The sequence below is a fragment of the Chelonia mydas genome, chromosome 3 (genome assembly GCF_015237465.2).
Source record: "Chelonia mydas isolate rCheMyd1 chromosome 3, rCheMyd1.pri.v2, whole genome shotgun sequence".
NCBI classification, from domain to species: domain Eukaryota; kingdom Metazoa; phylum Chordata; order Testudines; family Cheloniidae; genus Chelonia; species Chelonia mydas.
Window position 1 is genome coordinate 73,071,559 of NC_057851.1, and position 22,133 is coordinate 73,093,691.

Consider the following 22,133-nt stretch of genomic DNA (forward strand, 5'->3'; position numbering starts at 1 on the left):
ACCTCCCTGAACCAGCGAGGTCCCTGTGTCCCAAGGATGAATCCTACTCAGACACATGGAAGGAGAGCTGGTAGTGAAGGTCCCTCTAGCTCTACATTCTAGATGTTTGTTTCACTGAGAATCCACATTCATTGTTTTAAAGAAAATGCTTGTCCCCAACTCCCAGCTCTCCTTGGGAGTGTTGTATATAGTGTCCAATCTATCAACATCTCAGTGTTGCAAATTTGAATTCAGACTTTACTAGCTGTCATGATTAACATCACATTTCTCTAATTCATGTGCTGATGATGTCAAGTTCTGGGAAAGAGCAGCAGCAGCAGCAGCTGGGAGCTGTTCCTGTTATTTCAGGATTCCCCCCCGACGTTTGGGTTCTTTATTCCTGTGCTTGTTGCACACTGCTAGAGGTCAGTCAGCACTGGAAGTTTTCTACAGCGATGGGAGGGTACCTGAAGAAAATGGAGAGCTTGAAATAACGTGTCAAAGAGAATAGGACTAATTTCTTTTTTTTAGAAGTAAAAAGACAGAGATTGATCCTTTTTTGCCATTGAAGAAAGTTCAGTTTTCAAGAAATAACGAATTCCCTGCTCTTGTTTCACACTGAACAACTAGTTCTAATAAGGAATTTTCAGTATTTTCATCTTTATGATAATTTCAGAAGCAGTAGCTCATTTGTCCTTAATAATGTTACTGAAAAATGCCAGTAATTATATAATGGCCGCAGAAATCACATTTTAAGCAAATGAAGAAAGAAATGATTTTTTTGATTGTAACTCTCCAATTTATATGTAATTACTAACTATAAAAGAACCTTCCTGGTATGCATAATGACCACCTTTTGTCCCTGCATGAAAAGTCGAGGTGTTTTCATTCAAGGTTTTGTTCTCGACAGCTTATTTCTGGCTGGTTTGGGAGACAGAGGCAGCTGTTTTTATGACATGTCTCACAGCCCTTCTCCAGACTATTGAACATGTTAGTTTGAAAACCAGCTGGGTATATTCTTAGTCTGTCAAACCCAGTCCACAGAAGCAAGAATTCTGGGCAAGCCAGTGGAAACCTGCTAATAGTCAGAAAAAGTGGTCCTGGATCGTTTTTTAAAAAAGTCTTTTAACAGTAAATGACAATTTTTAATTACTGTATCTGCAACTTCTGTGAGAAGTATTAAGAATAATACAACAGGCAACATATAAAGAAGAACACATTTTTTTCCCATTACATTTGGCTTTACTGGCAATTTCCTGGTATATGGACTGTCCTTTTTATAACTACACAATGAATTCTAAAAGAAAAAAAATATATACATTCTCCTGTCTTGTGGGCTCAGGTGGTTTATATGATTGTCTCAATGCTACAAGGTTAGGTATAATCAAAATGATTTTTTTTGGTCTTTTGAATGGAAAAATAATGTTTACCCCATCTGTCTGAGTTCTATAGCTTGATACAGTCTTCTTTCTGATGGAAATGTGTCAGATCATTGGTAGGCAATGAGATAACTTTGGCAGATGCATTTTGGCTGGACGGGAGGGAGCTTTGCTAGGAATAAGGAGGCAACAGAGGAGATGATTACTGTAAATTAGGTGCAAGGTGACAAAAGCATCTATGGTGGGGTGCTCTTCTCACCACTAGGATGGCACCTCCTCCTGGTCGTCCTGGGGAATAGCTCATGAGGTCAACACCCCTTCCCACAGTTGCATTTTATCTTCTGCCTCTCTCTCTCTAGGTCTGTGGCCCCTCTCTCACTGCATGAGCTGCTGCTGCCTCTTCATGACTCAGCCCTCTGACCAGATCACTAGATGCATTTTCCCCTTCCTGGGTATCAAGTCTTTCTTCGCCAGCAGTCCTAGGCAGTGTTCCCATTCACTGCCTCTTAGTGCCACTCCCTCAGTGACTGGCAGTGGAATATGGGCCCACCCCTTACACCAGGTTCTGGCTCTGTGACCCTTTAGCCAGCCAGTCAAGGTTAGTTCCCATCTAGACCTTACTGCCTTTCCCTGAGCCTTGTCCTACCTTCCTAGCTCCCCCAGGTTTGCTAGCCCAAATGCACTCTTCTCCCCAGAAGTGACTACATGCTTTCCCAGCAGCCCCCTTCTGCTACCAATTTCCTGCCTTTATAGCCCTAACCCAGCTCATTCCTTCTCAGCTGCACCCCCTCACTCAGTCAGGGGATTGCTTGGCCACCTGATTCCCCTCAGCTGTGGCTTGTAGGGTTAATTAGATCCCCTTCTGAGTCTGCATTAACCCTTTCCAGGCAAGTGCGGGGTAAACACACCCAATCACAGCATGCATAAGGATTTTAGCCACTGGGGCAGAAAGAATCATAGAATATCAGAGTTGGAAGGGACCTCAGGAGGTCATCTAGTCCAACCCCCTGCTCAAAGCAGGACCAATCCCTAATTTTGGCCCAGATCCCTAAATGGCCCCCTCAAGGATTGAACTCACAACCCTGCGTTTAGCAGGCCAATGCTCAAACCACTGAGCTTTTATATGTTGTGGAGGAAGAAGTAGTAACACTTGATAATAGTCCGGATAGAGAGATGGTGCAAGAGAGTCAAAGGATTTGTCTAGACTGCAATAAAATTGTATCGGCACTGAGTCTGAGAGCCTGGATCAATTGACTTGGGCTTGCAGTACTTAGGCTCACAGGACTTGGGCTGTGAGACTAACAATTGCAGTATAAACATTCAAGGTCTGAGCTTGGGCATCTGCACTGCAATTTTTAGTCCCTCAGCTCAAGCCCCACAAGCCTGAGTCAGTTGGCTGAGTCAGTCACATGGCTGTGCCACAGGTCTTTTATTGCAGTGTAGACATACCCTTAGCCTGCAAGATAATGACCTGAATAACAGGTGTAAGAGTAGTCACCGGAGTCAGTGGATACTGATCTCTTCATATTACAAGAGTTTTTTAAACTTGATCCATATTATGTGACAGTGCCGAGGTAATAAGAAGCTGCCTCTTAAATGCTGTGTGTTACAACTTTATGAGGTAGTATCAGAAGTGAACTAAATCAGTCGTGCAAAAAAGCCACCTGAATCCCTCAGTATGTAAAGGAACCTGGCAGAGAATTAGATGAAGTGGCTGCAGAACTTCTTTATTAATGATAATTTTTACTACTATTATTATTGTGAGAGGCAGCGCTGAAAGTGACATTGCAGCTAAGGTTGCCTAACGCTTTCTATCGTTGACCTGGATTCAGGTATTTATGATATTGCTAAAAATGTAATCTTTTGGGCTGAAATTTTCCAGACCTTGGTCTTTACCTCAGGCTGAATTATTTTTTTAAGCTTTAGCAAAAAACGGCGTAGTTATTTCCAAGAACGATGGTAGGGGAAAAACAGGTAATTTTTCTCATTTTAATTTTTGTACAATCACTTTTTAGAAGAATTTTAGCACTTCGTGCTTTGGATCAGGAACTAGAAATTTTTCCTGGAGGTAGACTTGGGGTTTGGTTAGTCCCTTTTGCTGTTCCCATGAAAATCTTCTTAGATTTGGTCTCAGAAAAGCTAGGAAAATCCCTATTTGGACGTACACAGTAGGATTGTATATAGACATGCTGCTAAAGTCTCTGAACATTCCATCTGCAGTGAGCATGCTCCAGATGCCACAGAACTTGAACTCCAGATAGGACGCACTAGTAGCACCCCTTTGGCCAAGAAGAGTGCTGAACTAGGAGCCAGGAGGGGGTTACGATTTCTAGTCTGAGCTCTTCCTATGTAAACTTAATTCAGCCCCTCCCTGTGTACATGCGTTATGATAACCTTTAAATACATGATTATTCTTTATTGTATCCAGTACCTCTGCTTCATTCACTACACAGGATGGTTTGTGAATGAGGCAGAGATGACCAAGTTCAATCTCCTGCGGTTAAGGCACTAAATCTTGATCCAGGAGAACTAGCTATAGACTTCAGCTGTTGTAGCAGTCAAGGCTATTATGAGTTGCTACAAGGGGGGCCAATTAAGGTTGTAGGGATAAGCTTTATTCTGGCATTTTAAGTGCACGACTTTGCAACCTTAACATTTTTAATGTAGTCCTTTGCACAATGTTTATTTGCATGTTTTATGTATGTATTTATTCATTTGCCCAAAGTGTTTTAGATATTTTCCAAACACATAAGATGACACAGACCCTGTCCTGGACCATAGCCTAGAAGAGAAAAAATGGACAAAAGCTGAGGAAAAGTGATAAACTAATACACTGGACAAGTAGAAAGGTAAGGGTGATGACTGGTACTTATATAGGTACTTTCCCATTTTTAGTTCTCCTTTGCTGTGCAAATTATCTCCAGTTAATTTCCTATCTATCGATTATGATTTGAATAATTTCTTGTAGGGCTGAAGTAGATCTTGGAAGGAAATGGAGACAATGGGAGTGTAGTGATCTGCAATATTAGCTTAAAGAGGGCATTCCATGTATTAGGTGGTATATGGAGTATAGAAATGCACCAGTTGCTGGCAGTGGATCACCTGCTCAACCACTAATGGACAGTTGTTTTCATTAAACGTTGCCTCTCACAAACCAGCATTTAAACCAAAAATCATCATTCCAGGTACAGTTCAGGAAAAATTTAAGAGTAAACTGTCCTGGCATATCAGATACTGCAATAGGAAACAATAAATCCTTACCACTTATACATTAGCTCTAGTTAAGAACCTCTGTTGGCTTTAGATTGGTAGCATATTTTATTCAGTTACTGAATTGTGAGAAAATGAACCATTAAATGATCAACCACTTTTACAGGATTGGCAATTTATTTCTAACAATAATAACATAGAATTTTCTAGTAAATGTTAGACTTTTGTTAAATAGGATTTTGTCCCCTTCCAAAAGAACCATATTTATTTACTTGATAAATGCCATAAAATAAAATATGTGAGGTAGCTGTGGTTTGGTGCCACTGAACCTGTAACAGCAAAATTGCCAATCTACTTAAAAAAATGCATTGACTTTATTCCAAAATTCAGTGTAAACCAATTGTCTCTAGCCCATTGTTGTTAAGAAATGGCAATGCTTTAGAATGCTTTTGCTGGGTTGCAGCAAACACATTGTACTAGATTCAGACTCAGAGGGTATTTATGCCAACATGCGTTATGTATCTGAGGCTCTTTCAAGAGAAGCTGCCAACTGTCTTCATTAAGTAGTGCCAGATGTGTTATGCCATTGTGATGTTTTAACTCTATGAATTGATCAAAGATCTTTATTCATTTCATGGCGATCCTTTTATAGCTTCTAATCTCAATCTTTTTTTTAATTACTTTGGATGAGACTAATTTAGATTTCAGGGGTGGAGGGATAGTGCCCTAGCCCACTGGAACATGCACTTCTTTTCTACACTAGAAAGACGTTAGCTGATTTATAAGCACATCATGGAAATCATGGAAAAGTTGTGTCTGATATGATCTTCATGGTTTGGTAGGAATGCACCATGTGTTCTGCTTGGAGAAATTAGGTGAGTGAGAACAAGGGGGGAAAAATAGACAAAATAATTCAAGCACCTTTGCATAGATTATGTGCATCTCTGTTTACTCTGACCTATTTAATAAGACTCCCATCACCATAAGAATTGTTCACCAACCAAATGTTTAAAAAGAGAAATGACAAGATCAGTCTGTTTCTCTTTTTCTTTCTTCTCAGCCTATCAGAGAAATACCTTAAAATACCTCGATTAACTTAGGGTTGCTGGAGTTTTTTGTTTGTATGTGTGAGTGGGTGTCTGTTTATGTGTGTAAGTGGGATGGTGGGTGTATGTGTGTGTGTGAAAAATTTACTGAGAGAAAGCTAAGTCTAATAGATACATTTTACACTTCTGAACAAGGTGAGGTCAGTGATCAGTCTTATATTTTCTAGTAGTGAGTTCGTGGTGTAGTTCCCAATTTGTAGATTCTAAGGTCAGACAGAACCTTAGTTATCATCTAGTCGAATCTCTTGTATAACACAGGCCCAGAGACTTCCTTAAAATAATTCCTAGAGTTTATCTTTTAGAAACCATCTGAACTTGATTTTAAAAACTGTCAGTGATGAAGAATCCACTATTATCCTTGGTATATTGTTCCAATGATTAATTGCTCTCACTGTTAAACATGTTTCAGAGCAGCAGCCGTGTTAGTCTGTATTCGCAAAAAGAAAAGGAGAACTTGTGGCACCTTACAGACTAACCAATTTATTTGAGCATAAGCTTTCGTGAGCTACAGCTCACTTCACGAAAGCTTATGCTCAAATAAATTGATTAGTCTCTAAGGTGCCACTAGTACTCCTTTTATTTTCACTGTTAAACATGTATGCCTTATTTCCAGTCTGATTTTGTCTAGCTTCAACTTCCAGCCCTTGGATCCTGTTATGCCTTTGTCTGCTAGATTGAAGAGACCATTATTAAATATTTGTTCCCCATGTACATACTTACAGACTGCAATCAAGTCAACCCGTAACCTTTGTTAAGCCAAATAGCTTGAACCTTTCGAGTCTGTCATTATAAGGCATGTTTTCTAATCATTCTCATGGCTCTTCTCCGAACCCTCTCCAGTTTATCAATATCCTTCTTGAATTGTGGGGATCAGAACTGGACACAGTATTCCAACAGTGATCGCATCAGTACCAAAAACAGAGGTGAAATAACCTCCCTGCTCCTCCTCAAGATTTCTCTGTTTATGCATCCCAGGATCACGTTAACCCTGATGCTACAGCGTCACACTGGGAGCTCCTGTTCACCATGAGCCCCCAAATCTTATTATCTCCAGGTGCATTTCCCTTTTCTCACCCTGCTGGGACTCTTGGGCCTTTTTCCTGCCTCTCTGTCTTTTTCCATGCTGTTGGTCATGGCCCTCCAAACTCTTTGTTCACAGTCCGTGAAACAACGGCTTGCAGGATCTTGCAGAACATGCCCTGCCTAGTCCTCTTTTTGCTCGTCCTCATGCATTCTGTGGGCGTAGAGGGGGAACCCCTCAAAGCTGCCATGCCAGACGCTGCTGATAAAAACAGGATTTAGAGTCACTATGGAAAGGGAAAGAAAAATTTCAAAACTCCCTTCCCTTATCCTTATAAACATTTTAAATAAGAAATGTGCATTGACACTTCAGCGTTGGAGTGCCTCAGCACAGCACTACTCTCCAGCCCCATCCATGATGCACGTGGCCCACCAGGGATTGGGTGTGGTACGGGGGTGGGAAAGGATTTCTTGTTATTTGAAACCATAAGCTTTTGATCCGTTTTCCTTGAGTATGCATACAGGACAATGGTGTTGAATATTGACACTATTTTCCACAGGCAGTGGTGATTTTAGTTGATGTCTCACTCCTGAGGAGTGCAAAGATAAGAGAACACAGCTGCTGCTGGAGTCTCGAAGCCACCTGGACCTGTATGCCACTAGCCTGTTTACTGCAATGGTGCCAGCTGAATTTATCACAGAGTGGCATGGGAAAGTGTCCTACTGTAGAGGAAAAAATAAGGCAACCAACCCTAGAAACATTTGGGAGAGGACTGTAGAGTATCTCCATGAAAGTTTAATTGAGATTTCTCGGGAGGATAAAAGGGACATCCCTATGCCCATAAACAAACTGCTCCCCATGTCCTTCCCCCATCCCGCCTTGCTTAACCCAGCAGGGGAATGAAAGACAGATGGTAGTTCTAACTCTGTTTGTTTGTACCTCTACCTCTTCTCATACTAGTAAAACAATGAAAGTCAATACCTTTGTCTTGTCTGCCTGGGGATGGACTAGGCGCTATTTTTAAAGTTAAGCATTGTAAGGAAAAATGCATGCACGCTTAGCTGAGTCCCCTTCCCCTTCATCAGGCTGGTCTGTGCTTGCCTGGTGGACTGGCTACACTGTGGCAGAATCTCATACAGGTCCTAGCTCACAGCATGGCTGCAGTCCCCACTGCATCTCCCTGACTTTTCCTCCCTGTTCATGGCAGGGTTCTCTGTCTTGGGCTCCTCTGAGTTATGGTGGTGATGGTGGTGATGGTGGGCTCTTCTGAGTTATGGTGGTGATGGGATCTCTGCCAAAGCATGGCATGCAGTTCCTTGTCAAAATGGCAAGTCTGTGGTGCAGCACCAGATCTATTGCTGCACTCCTGGGTCTTGTGGAGTCTTGGCAAAATTCCTTCATTTTCATGCAGCACCGTACTCCTGTTGTACTCCTTTGTCTGCATCCTCTGTGAAATCTGCTTGCGGATGTGCACATTTCTACAGCTGGGCTGTAGCTGTGCTTGCATAGCCTCTTCTCCCCACAGGCCCAGGAAATCCAGTGCTTCCTGTCTACTCCAGGCAGCAGTGCAACCTAGTGTGTGGAGCTGGCATGATCAGTTGGGCAGTTGCGTGCAACAAAGGGGAGCTGCTAAGTGTAGTTGCTAAGGTGGGCAATCAGGAAAAGGCATTTCAGAAACATGGGATTTTTTTAAAGTGTGGGATGGCGTCACAGGGTGTGGCTTCTCTTCTGCCTTCTCCTCACAGAGACTGCACAGACTCCCGTCATTGTGCCTTTACTGTGTCCTTTTATTGTAAGTTCTCTCCAGCCAGTTCACAACAATCTCTGGGCAACAGCCTATTTATGATGTTAACCTAGCTTTTAGCCCTCTTACCAGGGCCTGAGAGGAATAGAGGTCTCCCTACTCTGAGCTCCTGTGGGGCTAGGCTGAGCTAGCCCTGTTCCACCCTCTCTTCTTTACACTTCCTTCCTGTGCCTCTTCTTATCAGCCCTGTGCTGGCAGCGTAATTGGCTCAGCTGGCCAGCTTGACTGACTAATTATCTCTGTCGGCTTTCTCCAGGGGAACTAATTAATACCTGAATGATCAGCGTGCAGGATCACCTGTTTGTACCCTGCACCCTGTCACAGGTGGCTTTCGGTCTCTGTGACCCCTGGGCAGTGGAGTTTAAAACTGTGAGCAGAGCGGTCACTGCTGCAGGGCCTGGAGCATTGTGGAACAGCTGCTGGAGGGCTGTGTGTACACTCCTGCTGCTGTGCTAACCTCAGTAGGTCAGCCATGGCTCTGTGCTCTTCATGGAGGTGGTTTTACTACTTTGTTGTAATGGGGTGCTTACGTTGGCCAGAGACAAATTTGAGTCTAGACACATAGGCCGACACAAGATGATTTACATTGACCTAACTTTGTAGCATAGACCGGGCCCAGGACTCTCTATTCAATGGAGAGCTAGCACAGGAGGTGGAGCACTGGGTCATGTGTTCATGGTGACTTGTGTTTTTAAGCATATTGGCTGCTGTGCTTTGTACAAATGGGATCTATCTCAGAGTGACTGCCTAAATTTGTGTTGCAATAATGAAGCTTGGAGGTCATGAGTGAATTGATCATGGTGTCCAGATCTGTGGCTGGTAGGAGGAGTTACAATTGCTTGGTCAGTTGTAGGTGGAGGTGGGTGTTTTTTTTGCTGCTACAGCTATTTGGGCTTTCACTAGATTTGAGGAATCCAAAAGAATCCCAAAGATGGATGTAACAACCTGAGAGCAGATGACCTCAATAGGCGAATATGTCCTAGAACAGACAAGTTCTTCATAGTGCGTCCATGTTCCTTACAAAGAAAAGGAGTACTTGTGGCACCTTAGAGACTAACCAGTTTATTTGAGCATGAGCTTTCGTGAGCTACAGCTCACTTCATCGGATGCATAGCATATCGTGGAAACTGCAGAAGACATTATATACACACAGAGACCACGATATGCTATGCATCCGATGAAGTGAGCTGTAGCTCACGAAAGCTCATGCTCAAATAAACTGGTTAGTCTCTAAGGTGCCACAAGTACTCCTTTTCTTTTTACGAATACAGACTAACACGGCTGTTACTCTGAAACATGTTCCTTACAGGATCAACTCCATTTTGTCTGTGTTTACCTTTAGCCCTCTGCTCTTCAGGAAGGTCTTTATCTCTGCTAGGCATTGGGGAAAGTTTGAGATCAATTTCTGCTTGATATCAAGGCAATGTAGAGCTGGGTATTGTCTGCATATTGTTGGTGCCTGTGTTGTTTCACCATCTCTCCCCCAGGCTCTGAATGGATGATGATGCATATGAGAGAGAAGACATTGCCTTGTGGAACTCTGCAGCTGAGGGTTTTTGGGGTGGAGGAACAGCTACCCATAAATGACCCTCTGAGTTCAATCTGAGAGGAAAGACCTGAGCCATTTTAGGACTTTTCTGTTCACCTCTGACATCCCTTAGAGATGGGGCAGGAGTATTTGGTGTTCACCGTATCAAACATACCAGAACATTACGCATCTGAATAGAGTTCAAATGGTGTTTCACTTTTTATCCTATAGAAATGTTCATATTATTGACTGTGAATAGTGAATATAATACATAGTAACTCATGCTAAAGCCTACAGGTAAAAATCTATCTTATTTGTTATAGATGATTTTCCATTTAATATGCTGGAGTTGTTCCAAGGACATCTTTTCAAAAGAGAAGCAGGTGTAGATGAAGTTTTGTGGAACTTAGGCTGTATTTTTTCGATAAAATGTTTAATTAACAAGCATGAACACAGTGAGGCACTTGAAATGGAATTAAAACAATTGTTTGATATTAAACAGCACACATTCAATTTTTGAATGCAGTTGCATTGAAAAGCTTGAAAATATCAACCAATTGCTGTGTGTTCAAAAGAGATATTTTAATTTTCTTTCAAGGTTTTTCTTTACACAAGTTCTAAGCTTAAAAAATTGTTCAAATGAATGTGAGAAATAAAAGAAAGAAAGAAAAGATTTTTTTCCTAAGTGTTAGAAGCTTATAATGCTTGCTTAGCAGAGCAGGAAAAGAATTCAGACTTATGTTCTGAAGTACAGTACTGAACAGCTATGTTCTTACATGAAGAAGTTATAGTTGTTACAACTTTGCATGACTACAATTTTGATATATCACACTGCAAAAAATCCGAATAAAACATATAACAGAAAAAAGGCCAAACAATATTCAGGATGAGAGCTTGATGAAAAGAACAAGGAAATTCTTAATTAAAGGTGACATAGGGCTCAGTTATACAAGTTGCTGAGCACTCTGGGCCAAATCTAGCAAAACACTTCAGAACATGCTTAGTTTAACTTTAAGCATGTGCCCAGTCCCTGTGATTTCAGTAAAACTTCTCACATGATTAAAGCTAAGCACATCCTTAAGTGCTTTGCTGGATCAGGGCCAGTGTGCCCAGTACCATGCAGGATCCAACTCATAATGTCCATAACACAGCATTCTTGAGTTGCCTAGCTCTGTTGAAGTCAATGGCAAAACATTCATGAACTTCAATAGAGCCAGGATTTCACCTCTTGTTCCTATGCCTTTCCGCACTTGTGGTCCCTTATTGGAAGGTGCCATAACACTAGGTACTGTAACTTATCCTGCCTCGTTCTTTACAAGTATTATAGATAGCAATAATATTTCATAATGCAAGTGGGCAAACTGGAAAAAAATTTTAGATCGAGGCAAATACTTAGACCGTGTTTGTGAAATACATAATTACATCACAAAGAATTATGTTACAGACAGTAATTGGCCAGCTGGAGCCAGAGTCCTGGTAGAAATAGGCAAATATTCTATAAAATTCCTTTTAAGGGCAATAAAAGACTATGTTAATATTGTCATGGAATACATCCATGTATTCATACCGTACATGCTATTGTAATCTTTGTACAAAGTATGCCTTGTAAGGTATCATTTGAAATCTCAATTTGTTGGTCAGTATTGTCCTTGTAAAATATGTGTGGCTACATTGTATGTGGAGTTATAAGAATCCCCTTTACGGAGTTATTAAAACGTTCCAAACCCCACAGTTCTGCCCAAACAGAAATTGGCAAACAGATCTGTCCTAAACAAAGGGATGTGTGCTTTGCTTAATTTGCATTTGCAGTAAACAGAGTCATCAAGTAGGAAGGGAAGACAAAGGAAGTTCAAACAGGTGAAAAAATCAGCAGGGAATATCCTTCTATATAGACTCTTTGGCTCCTGGTTCTCAGCTGGGAAATGTTTTTCCTGAGTGGGGACTGAAACTATAAAAAGGAGGGTCAAACACCCCAAGACACCCCCACTCTCACCTATCACATTCACTGCATCTGAAGAGACAAAGGAAGCAGGCATTGGACTGAGGGGGAGGGATTTTGACCTGAGAATTTGGCCAGTAATCTGCTGGAGAATGTGATGAGAAACTTTGCTTGAATCTAATATAGTTTGTTAAGTTAGGCATTGGTAAACATTTTATCTTTATTTCTCTTGTAACCATTTCTGACTTTTATGCCTCATTGCTTGTACTCACTTAAAATCTCTCTCTTTGTAGTTAATAAACTTGTTTTTATTGTTTTATCTAATCCAGTGTGTTCAAGTTTAAGTGTCTGGGTAAGTCCATTTGGGGTAACAAGTTGCGTGAATATTATTCTGTTAAAGGAATAATGGACTTAATACACTCATACTGTCCAGGAGAGGGCTGGGCAATACAGGGCATATGTTTCTGGGGGGAAATCCAAAATTGGGGTGTGTTGGGATCACCCTGCAGCGTAACTAAGGCTGCTAAAAGGCAAGGTCTGTCTGTCTGTCTGCAACACTCACACAGATATAGCTGGGAGTGACTTACATGGAGACTCTGTGTGAGCAGTCCAGGCTGGAGGCTACAGCAGCAAAGCAGTGTAAAGGGCACCCCAGATAAGAGGGAAGGGGTAATGCAGTTGCTTATTAGTCTGGATTGTACCTTGGCATGTCACAAATATGTCCTGGAATAACATCCCATACTGTTCTTTCAGTTCAGTAACTGTCAAAGTAAAGTAGGATGACTTTTTTGATACATGGGAATTGGGAGAACTGATTCTAGGCTTTTCTCTAGTTTAGGGAGTAGAGCATAATGTTAGAGGCCCAGATACACCCAAAATAATAGAATAATAACTTTTTGGTTAATAGGAGCTTAATGACAAACATGGTGCTACTAATAAAATAGTACATGGCCAATACTGTGTGACTGTGAGTAAAAATTATACTTTATATCTTGTAGTATGTATCATGTTCCATGCAAAACACTGCTAATGCAATCAGGACCATATCTTGGTTCTTTGGGAGTTTTGCTGTTGACTTCAATGGGACCAGAATTTGTGCCTTTATGTTACTGCTGTGACTTTAAACTCACAAAAGTCTGTGAATTCCAGGTGAAAGTTCACAAAGAAACACTTTGCACATATGCATTACAATAGGGTCTTTAAACACATGGTCACACAACAATGGGCAATAAGACACATATTTGGAAAAAAAAAGATTCACTATGGGCTAGGCCAATGTTTCTGAACCTTTTTGATATCAGGGACCGGCTTGCTGCCTTCCTAAACTGTGTCAAGGAGATCTCGGGGACCGGCGCCGGTCCATGGACCGGTCGTTGAGAAACACTGGGCTAGACTGTGGAACTCTTACTTATGTGAGGAATGAATGAACTGAAGTCAATGGGATTATTTGCTTGTGCTCACCAACACAAGGAAGACATTCACAATCCGGCCCCATGTGCATGTGTACAAAGAGGAAGTCCTTTAGTGATGATAAAGTTGTAAGGCTTCTGATTAAGTGATATAGAAAAATTTAGTAATAGTCTTCAAATGTGAACTATGTAAGGCTGTTTAAATAAAATGAAAACTAAATTAGATGACTTTTTATTGCATTTTTCATGACTTTGCTATTTACTGTATGCACAAAAATAAACAAAAACAAGAAGTTTGGATCCTCAGCTGCTGAAGGTTAGAATTATCCCTTGAAGTCAGTGGAGCTACTTTCATCTACACCAGCTGATGATCTGGACCACAGGAAGAAAATTCCAAATTAAAAGCTCATTCCTGTAATATTTAAAAGGGGTTCCAAGATCAGATGTGATAAAGCAGTGAGATTAAAGAGCACCATACCAGGGCAAACAGAAGGCGTCTGAGAAAAGAAACATGGAATGGGGATGATTAAGTAAACTGTAAAACTCTTTGGAAGGAAGTACAAAGGAAAATTAGAAAAGCAAAAAGAAATAGTAATCAATACATTGATTTCCCCTCCCCCCCAAAAACAATAATGGTGTTTCAAATAAATACAACAAAAACAAATGATGAAAGAAAACAAACAAAACCCTCCCCAACCCATGGACCCTACTAGTAAATGGAGTTTTAAAGCAAGTGAGCACAGTAATTAATAACTTATTAATCAAAATTTAAAAAGGTTCTGACAAGGCACTTAAAAAATACAGTTTTCAGAGTAACAGCCGTGTTAGTCTGTATTTGCAAAAAGAAAAGGAGTACTTGTGGCACCTTAGAGACTAACCAATTTATGTATGACGTTCAATACAAAAAACAGCTGGCATTTAATTAAAAAGCTCACTAGACTGAGGAATGTTTTTTGATTAGAAAGAGGCAAACGGAACTGCATTATTTTTAAAAAAGGATGAAGAAGCAAAATAACGTGAAGGTCATATTTGCTATTTTGACTGCTACTTCTGCGAGTGCCATTTCTGTAAGAGCCTGAATGTGTGCCAAGTAAAGCTGGTCAAAAAGGTTTTAATTTTTTGAATTTTTGACCCCCGGATTTGCTTTTTCTCCAGATCGTTTATAGAGTAGTTGCAATTTTTCAAAAATTAAATGAAAATTTTAAAGAAAAAATTCATTTTTTAAAAGATTTTTTTCCCTGACCTTTTCAATCAACGCCAGTGTCATGTAACGCCAGGCACAGGCCAAATTTAGCAGGCCTACACTTCTTGTTTGATAACTGGGTACGCCATACAGATGTGTAAGAGAAACTATAAAGCAGTTCAGCTAACTTCTTCTCATTGGTCACACCTCTATAATCCCAGAGAAATTCTATTAAAGTGAATGGAATTACTCCAGATTTACACCTGTGCAGATGGGATTAGGATTTGACTCGCTGTTTCTGAAAGGCTCTTATGTTAGAAGTACTTAATGCGTCAGAGAGAATAGGAAAGCAGATTTACAGCCCAAACACGGGGAGGATAGTATGGACAAGTAAGGGGAAAATTGGGCATTTAATCCCAAGGGCAGGGCTTTTAGAAGCAGCCACTAAACTGTGCTTCCCACTGTTCCTCTCCCTACATGTATAACATATGCACGTGGCTCTATAATGGCTGTTGTGGCCATGCAGTAAAGGAGCTCTGAAAGGCACCAGTGTTGGATTACGTTGGGTGGTGGAGATCACAGAAGGCCCGTGTTAAGTCACAGAGCATGTTGTGTGCCCAGTTACTAGTTAAATTTTCAAAAAAAATAGCACTTACTTGATTAAGGATTTAGGACTCAATAAATAATGAACAATTTGCATATGTAGTGCTGTGAGTTCCACACCCAACCCGTGATTTTTTTAAACAGCCAGTTGATGCACAGTGGGTATGTGAGAGTCCGTTGCTCTCTGGTTGCCAGCATCTGCTTTATGTGGTGGTTTTGGGATGGCTGGCTTGTCAGACTCAGTCCAGAAGAGATCACATGACTGACCCAGGCCATCTATAACTTCCTCTTTGAAGCCCTGTCTGATGAAGTGGTGGCTATAGGGCAAGACTATGAATGGAGGCAAATGTTGTGACAGGCCACTGGAATGATCTGGAGGGCACCAAGAAGTGAGGTGAAGAAGGCAGTCACTGAGTATGCTGAAGCTGGAGAGGGAAGCTCCAGCAATAGGAGGGGCCATGGGCTCTCTTCTGTGAGGAGACCATTGTGCTCCAGCCCATCTAACAGATGGCCACCCATGGAAGACAGGGGCTGGTCACTGTCCCATGAGCCAGCAGTCCTCAGGTGAGCATGAAGGAGTTGTTATGTGCCATACAATACAGTGTGTTGACATTTCTCAGAACATATAGGTTGCATAATCTTTCCCCTGCTGATTCCTACTGCTCCAGTGACCGGAAGCAGAGTGTTTATCAAAAGTGACCCCCCCCACCCCCAGTATGTCCAGATTTTAACTTCCACAGTGTCTGAACTCTGAAGAAAGCATTCCCAGCTCTGTGAAAACTCAGACATTCCCCCACTGTCAGGCAAAAGCCACATGTCCTACAATGGTAACTGGGTGCAGCAAATATCTTGTCCTGTCAATTGCGTCTTTACAGCATGTAGCTGGAAACTCTGTGTCTGTGAGAATGAAGTGTTTCCTTTTGTATTGTTTCCTTCACACAGGAGCATGTAGGCTCCAGCAATAGATAGCTGCCACTAGCCAGGACCAACAAACACAAACATCACTTCATCCTGGAGGAGATATGGCTATCTGCATCTGGTGAATGGAAGAAATCTTGCATTGACTAACAGGGGACTGGTCAGGAAGCTGCAAACAAAACACTTATAAATAAATAAAAGAAAGCATCTCTCTGACAAGTTGACACCCATACCACTTCCTCCTTCCCCCTTTTTTGTTTCTATACTCTCACCTTACACTTGTAGGAGTACTTTGTTATTCCATACATTGGCTGTTTTCATGAATTATCCTTTCCACTCTCAGCAGGTATCTTTGGCATGTCTTCAGAGGCAGCCTCTGCAGCAGTGACCTAGAACCAAGGAGCAAGGTAGTCCCATACCTAACCATTTAGACTTACCTTGGGATTGCCTAGCTTTTCAACACTTAGTTCCCGTAATGCTGCCCTGGTAGGGGAAAAACTACAAGTTCCGTTTTGTTTAGGCAGTTCACCATTTTGTTTGTAAGGAGTTGTTGTTTGTCCACCATGTTGGTGACCTTCTTCTTGAGACAATTCGCAGCTTTTTCTCTCTAAGGCAGGAAAGAGCCAGGGTCACATGCATAGGCACCGACTCCATGGGTGCTCCGGGGCTGGAGCACCCACGGGGAAAAATTAGTGGGTGCTCTGCACCCACCGCCAGCCAAGCTCCCTGCCCCCCCCCCGAGGGCGCTGTGTCACCGCTCCTCCACCTACCTCGCAATGCTTTCCGTCGGGCCACGGCCAAAGAGCTGTTTGGCAGTGTTAGCATGCTCTGGGAGCGGGGAGAGGAGCGTGAACATGGCGTGCTCAGGGGAGGAGGTGGGGAAAAGGCAGGGCTGGGGCGGGGATTTGGGGAAGGGGTTTGAATATTGGCAGGGAACAGGTGGAGTTGGGGCAGGGACTTTGGGGAAGGGGTTGCAATGGGGGTGGGGAAGGGATGGGAAGAGGTGGGGCAGGGCCAGGGGCAGTGGGGGAAGGGGGGTCAAGCACCCATGGGAAAGAGGAGAAGTTGGTGCCTATGGTCACATGGCCTGTGTTCTGCCTAACAACAGGAGAGCATAAAAGACTGCTGCACCCAAGAGAAGAAGCTGTTCTTCCTGGTGGCAGCACAGTACATGTCCTAACCAAGACTTCGAGGGATCTAAAGAAGACCACAGAAGAAGATTCAAACTCCATAGTTCCAGCTATCAGTTCTTGATTGATTCTTAGCTTACCTGTATCCTGAACTCCTGTGTCCTCACCTTGCTGTCCTGATGTATTCCATCCGTGATGTCCTCTGTCGTGGGTCCATTGCTCTGAACCTGGTGTAGTATGCTGTGTACCTCTGTACCTTATGTGTAGTAAATTCCCCTTTGTCATTATGGGTTTGGGACCTTGACTTTATGGCAGTTTCTTGTGCCAACCTGTACCTGTATGCCCTTTGTGTATTATTTTGCTGGGGGTCCTATAAGTTACTGTTTCCTGTTTGAGTCACTGTTTAATAAACCAGTTTGCTTTATAGTTAACCCTGTCCTTAGTTTTCTCTCTGTTGATAGATGCAGTTTGGGGGAATGAGTCTGCTGGGTGGGGACTCTGAGGTGTGGAACCTAGAGCACATCCAGTTAACCACAGGCAAGATCTGAGTTCCTGGTTAACACCCTCGTGCCTGAAATTCCCTGCAGACCCTGTAGGGTGCCTGATCCTGTGGCCCCACTCACAATGGCCAAAAGGTGTTCACCACCTTCCCAATAGTGCATAGCCACTAGATGTTCAGACCAGGCATTTTAAAAAATCCCAGTGAGTGCATAAATTTCATTATGTACTGGATTAGGTACAAGTCTTCCTCTCTAGGTGCCTGGGTAGCTCTGAAAATTCTGACATTTATATTATGGGTCTTAGTTATAATTACTTGGATGACAATATTTGTACAGAGGCATTTCAGACAATCTCAGCTCCATTAACTACTTTTGTCAGCAACCATTTTTATTTTAAATTAATCCTATAGGACAGAGGTTCTTACCCTGTGGGTCATGATTCCCCAAAGAGGGCTGTGAACAGATGTCAGGGGGTTACAGCTCTCTTGTCCTTCCTGTATTGCTAAAGGAGAGGGTCCCTACTAGATCCTGGCCAGGCGGGATAAGGGTCATGTTATGGAAAAGAGGATGTGAGTACATAAAGGGTCGAGAGCCACTTATATACAGCTTTGTAACTTGAAACTAACGAGCTAAACATTCTAGGATGTGTAAGGTATATTTATTAGTTTTCCAATACCTAACAATTCACTAATTATCTTGGATACCTTATACATGTTGTTGCTAAACTTTGAAGATTGTGCTGTTCCATGGTTGGCATCCTATTTAATCCCCTCCACTAGCTAACCTTGCTTTCTTATAAGGGAGGTCAATAACCCACTGTTGCACAGAAAAGCTGATTTGTTAATTAGTTTAATTGCCTCTTCTAATAATGGCAGAATAAGGTTGGCAGAGCAAGCTTGTTATCAATCTGTGGTACCGGTAATCAGTAATTATACGTAATGAGGCTTTTTTCTTGTGGTATCCTGAAGATTGTCTTGAACTCCTCCTCACCTGATTTAACAAATAGATTCTCATGTTGAATTTTCCTCTTATCTTCCCCAAAAGAAGAGAAATTAGAGCGTGTTAGGTGGAAGCTCTATTTGAAGCCTCAATTTTCTTGAGTGTCCTGCTCTTATTGGGAGTACCAGGTGTGCTTAGTGACTGCAGCCTTCAGCTTCAGGTTCAAACTCAACTCGACTTCTGTGAGTCTTTGATTTCCCTTTTGCTGAAGAGGCAGCGGTTGTCTTGACAGCAGGAACAAAGCTTCATCCTTGCACTCTGATATGCACCAAGGTTTTAAAAAATAAAAGGAATCAAAGAAGGCTTTGGAGAAATTAGGTGTTCACATTTTTGATGGCCAAGGTTAGAGTAAATGCCTTCTGTAATTTACAAGATGAAATCAAAATTAAGAATTCTACTCAGGTTGGTTTACCATCGACATCGCTGTAGTAGCTGAAGACATTGCCCCTAAAAGTAAATGCTTTGAACACATGGTCCTGTGAGGTGCTACACACCCAGAAATTTCAGAATCAACCTAATGATGAGACAAAGAGTATGTTACGAATCAATTTTGCTGGAGAGGAATAGAGACTGAAAAATATCATAGATCGTGTTAAAATAAAACTGAAGAAGGGACTTGGAGTAATGTGGAGGCAATGCAATCTTGCTTTTAAGGGGGAAAGAGGAAGTACCTTACATTGCTCTTTACCAATTCTTACATCAATCCTTTCTACAGTATTGACCTGCTTTGGATGGACTGATGTTCAGCTATTCTGCACTGGAAAGGAGGTCATCCCAGCATAGCAGGAAGAACCAAAAATAATTTCATATGAAAAGATTAAGTTTGTAACACCAGGATTTTAAGTATTGTTATGAAATCCTATCACAATTTGCACTGTCTGCTCAAATCAAAGCCCATTTAAGATAGAAATCTATTTATGTGTAACATAATTGGTGGTTAGGGAAGAAAATAGGGGATCATCATATGAACATCTTGCACTTTGGGTGTCCTGTAACCAAAGTACTTCAAAATCTTTACTTACTCCTGATATTTAGAAAGCTAGATACTGGGGGCCAAATTCTGGCCAGGTTTAGGCAGATGCTTATTGAATGTACATATGGATTAAGACACTTATATGAAGCATCTATACTTCTTTTTTGTTAACTATCTTGTCATTGTAGACCTTTAAGAAAGACGAAGATTGACTCTTTGAAAAGGGGTAGACTCTTGCAGGATTGTGTGGGAGAAAGGGAGAAAAGCCCCTGCTCTACAATGTAAGCAGATGCACCATTTTGGCTTTGATACTAGGATCCATTGGACAAAACTCTTCTGACAGAAGAATTCATGGTGATTGGATGAAATTGTCCATGAAATTGATGAACCGGTTAGGCAAAATGATGTGAGACTAAAATAGAGAAATGGTTGGGTCCATGTATGAGAGCTCCATATTCAAATTCAGCATGGTGTAAGCAGAGGCACTGTGAATACTCACTGACAATTCTTTTTCGCTATTTACTTGGCTCCACTAAATATATAGGACACAAGCATGGATATAACCAAAAATATACAGAAGCTCAACTTCATTTAAAACAGCAGTTGCAATTGTCACAGCATAGGGTGTAAGGCAGTGGTGGGCAACCTGTGGCCTGAGGGCCACACACGGCCCATTGGGAGAATCTGCTGGCAGGCCGCCAGACAGTTTTGTTTACATTTGCACAGCTGCCCATAGCTCCCAGTGGCCACGGTTTGCTGTTCCTGGCCAATGGGTGCTGCAGGAAGTGGCGCGGGCCACAGGGACGCACTGGCCGCTGCTTCCCGCAGTTCCCATTGGCTGGGAACAGTGAACCGCGGCCACTGGGAGCTGCGGGCAGCTGTGCAAATGTAAACAAACTGTCTGGTGGCCTGCCAGCGGATTACCCTGGTGGGCTGCAGCTTGTCCACTACTGGTGTAAGGAGTGGAAAAATAAATAAGTCTTACAAGAAAAGAAGCAAAATAACACTACGTTGGAGTGCTCTAGACATGCATTTCATATTTTTCCAGTATTGCAAAGGCAGAAAACTCAGTAATTACATCACGTACGGTGATAGTTACTAAAGAATGAGCACAGGCTAGCACAGTAGTTACATGTTATAGAAAACTCACTGTTTGTGTGAGGTTCTGACACAGAAAAAATTAGAAACTATGGAACCAATATCTCAAGCTGAGAAGACTAAAATACTGTGATGATGTGCACTATGGAAAAATGTCAGAAGACCAAAGGTTGTAGCACCATCAACATAACATACCTCCTAATGATTTAGAAGAAAACAACTGTCATTAGTTGTCCCTTGTCTTGAAAACAACTGTCCCTTGATTTTCTAACCTTCCTGATGACTGGAGTGACAAAGAATGTTTTTTCTGCACTCATTGCCATTAAGAAAGATTTGAATAAATTGAAAAATATGTCACTGTGTGGGGTTCTTGTGTATCTTTTGGGTTTTTATTGTCCATAAGAGGAGAAAAAATACAATTAAATAGGCAAAAATAAAACAAAACAAAACACCCAGGAGATTGTTCCTAAATCTTTCAAAGTAATATCACATTAGCAGACTTACTACAGCAAAATGTAGGCAAGACTTTTACTAAATATGGCCTCAATGCAGAAATAGAAACTGGAAGACAAAAGGCCCGCTGGAACTCAAAGGAAGCCAGATTTTATGGTCATTGCTGCAAAGGCAAAACGGAGAGACTTTGTACTTGAGTGTATGAAATTCAAAGGAGCACAAGATACTTCTTCAGTTTCTGTGTAGGGATTTAGAATATGTTTCACTTGAGGAGGTAATAAGACTTGCACACAATGTAAATCACAGTTTTTTAAAGACACAAAGGCCAAATTCATCCCTGTTGCAACATCAGTGATTGCAAGGGAGTTACACCAGCAATGAATTTGGCCCTATATCCATGTCGAACATGAGCTTCTCTAAAGTCATGTGACAAAAGCACTAAAGAATGCTGTTACTAAAGAGCACATGCCTCAAATCCATGTTGCTTGGACAGTGTTAACTATCGGATATCAGTGTTGCTGATACTCTCTTCCAGTGGCAGGATTCTGTAGCTTTCCACTCTTCTGGTACAATGAGAAATGAAGTCAAAAGATGATACTAGTTAGTTCCTGACAGCTCTTCATGCAGCTCTTGGAAAGCTCAAGGAGGTTTGTTGTCTGTGGCAGCACTGTACTCATTTGGAAGTCACTTGAACAAGCTGTGGGTTGGCACTATGAACCTTCCATTTGGAGGACTCAAGAGGTTGATCAAGCACAGCAACATCACTGATGGGGTTGGACCCATCTTCCTTTTATGTTCTGTGAAAGGCCTGTGCCATCCTTCTAAATGAATAGCAAATGCACATGAATATAGTAGATAAAAGTGAGGGACATTTGGCATTAGCTTCTTGAGCTAGGTGTAG

At 41.8% G+C, this 22,133-nt stretch overlaps 1 long non-coding RNA gene across 1 annotated transcript; it reads right to left on the reverse strand.

The window, feature by feature from the left end:
• Window positions 1-223: 223 nt before the first annotated feature.
• Window positions 224-2,043, reverse strand: LOC122465009. The gene is made up of 3 exons (XR_006289511.1): window positions 1,618-2,043; window positions 1,410-1,530; window positions 224-446 (listed from the first exon to the last, which is right to left on the reverse strand). It is a non-coding gene; the product is annotated as an uncharacterized LOC122465009 (long non-coding RNA).
• Between the last annotated feature and the right edge of the window lie 20,090 nt (window positions 2,044-22,133).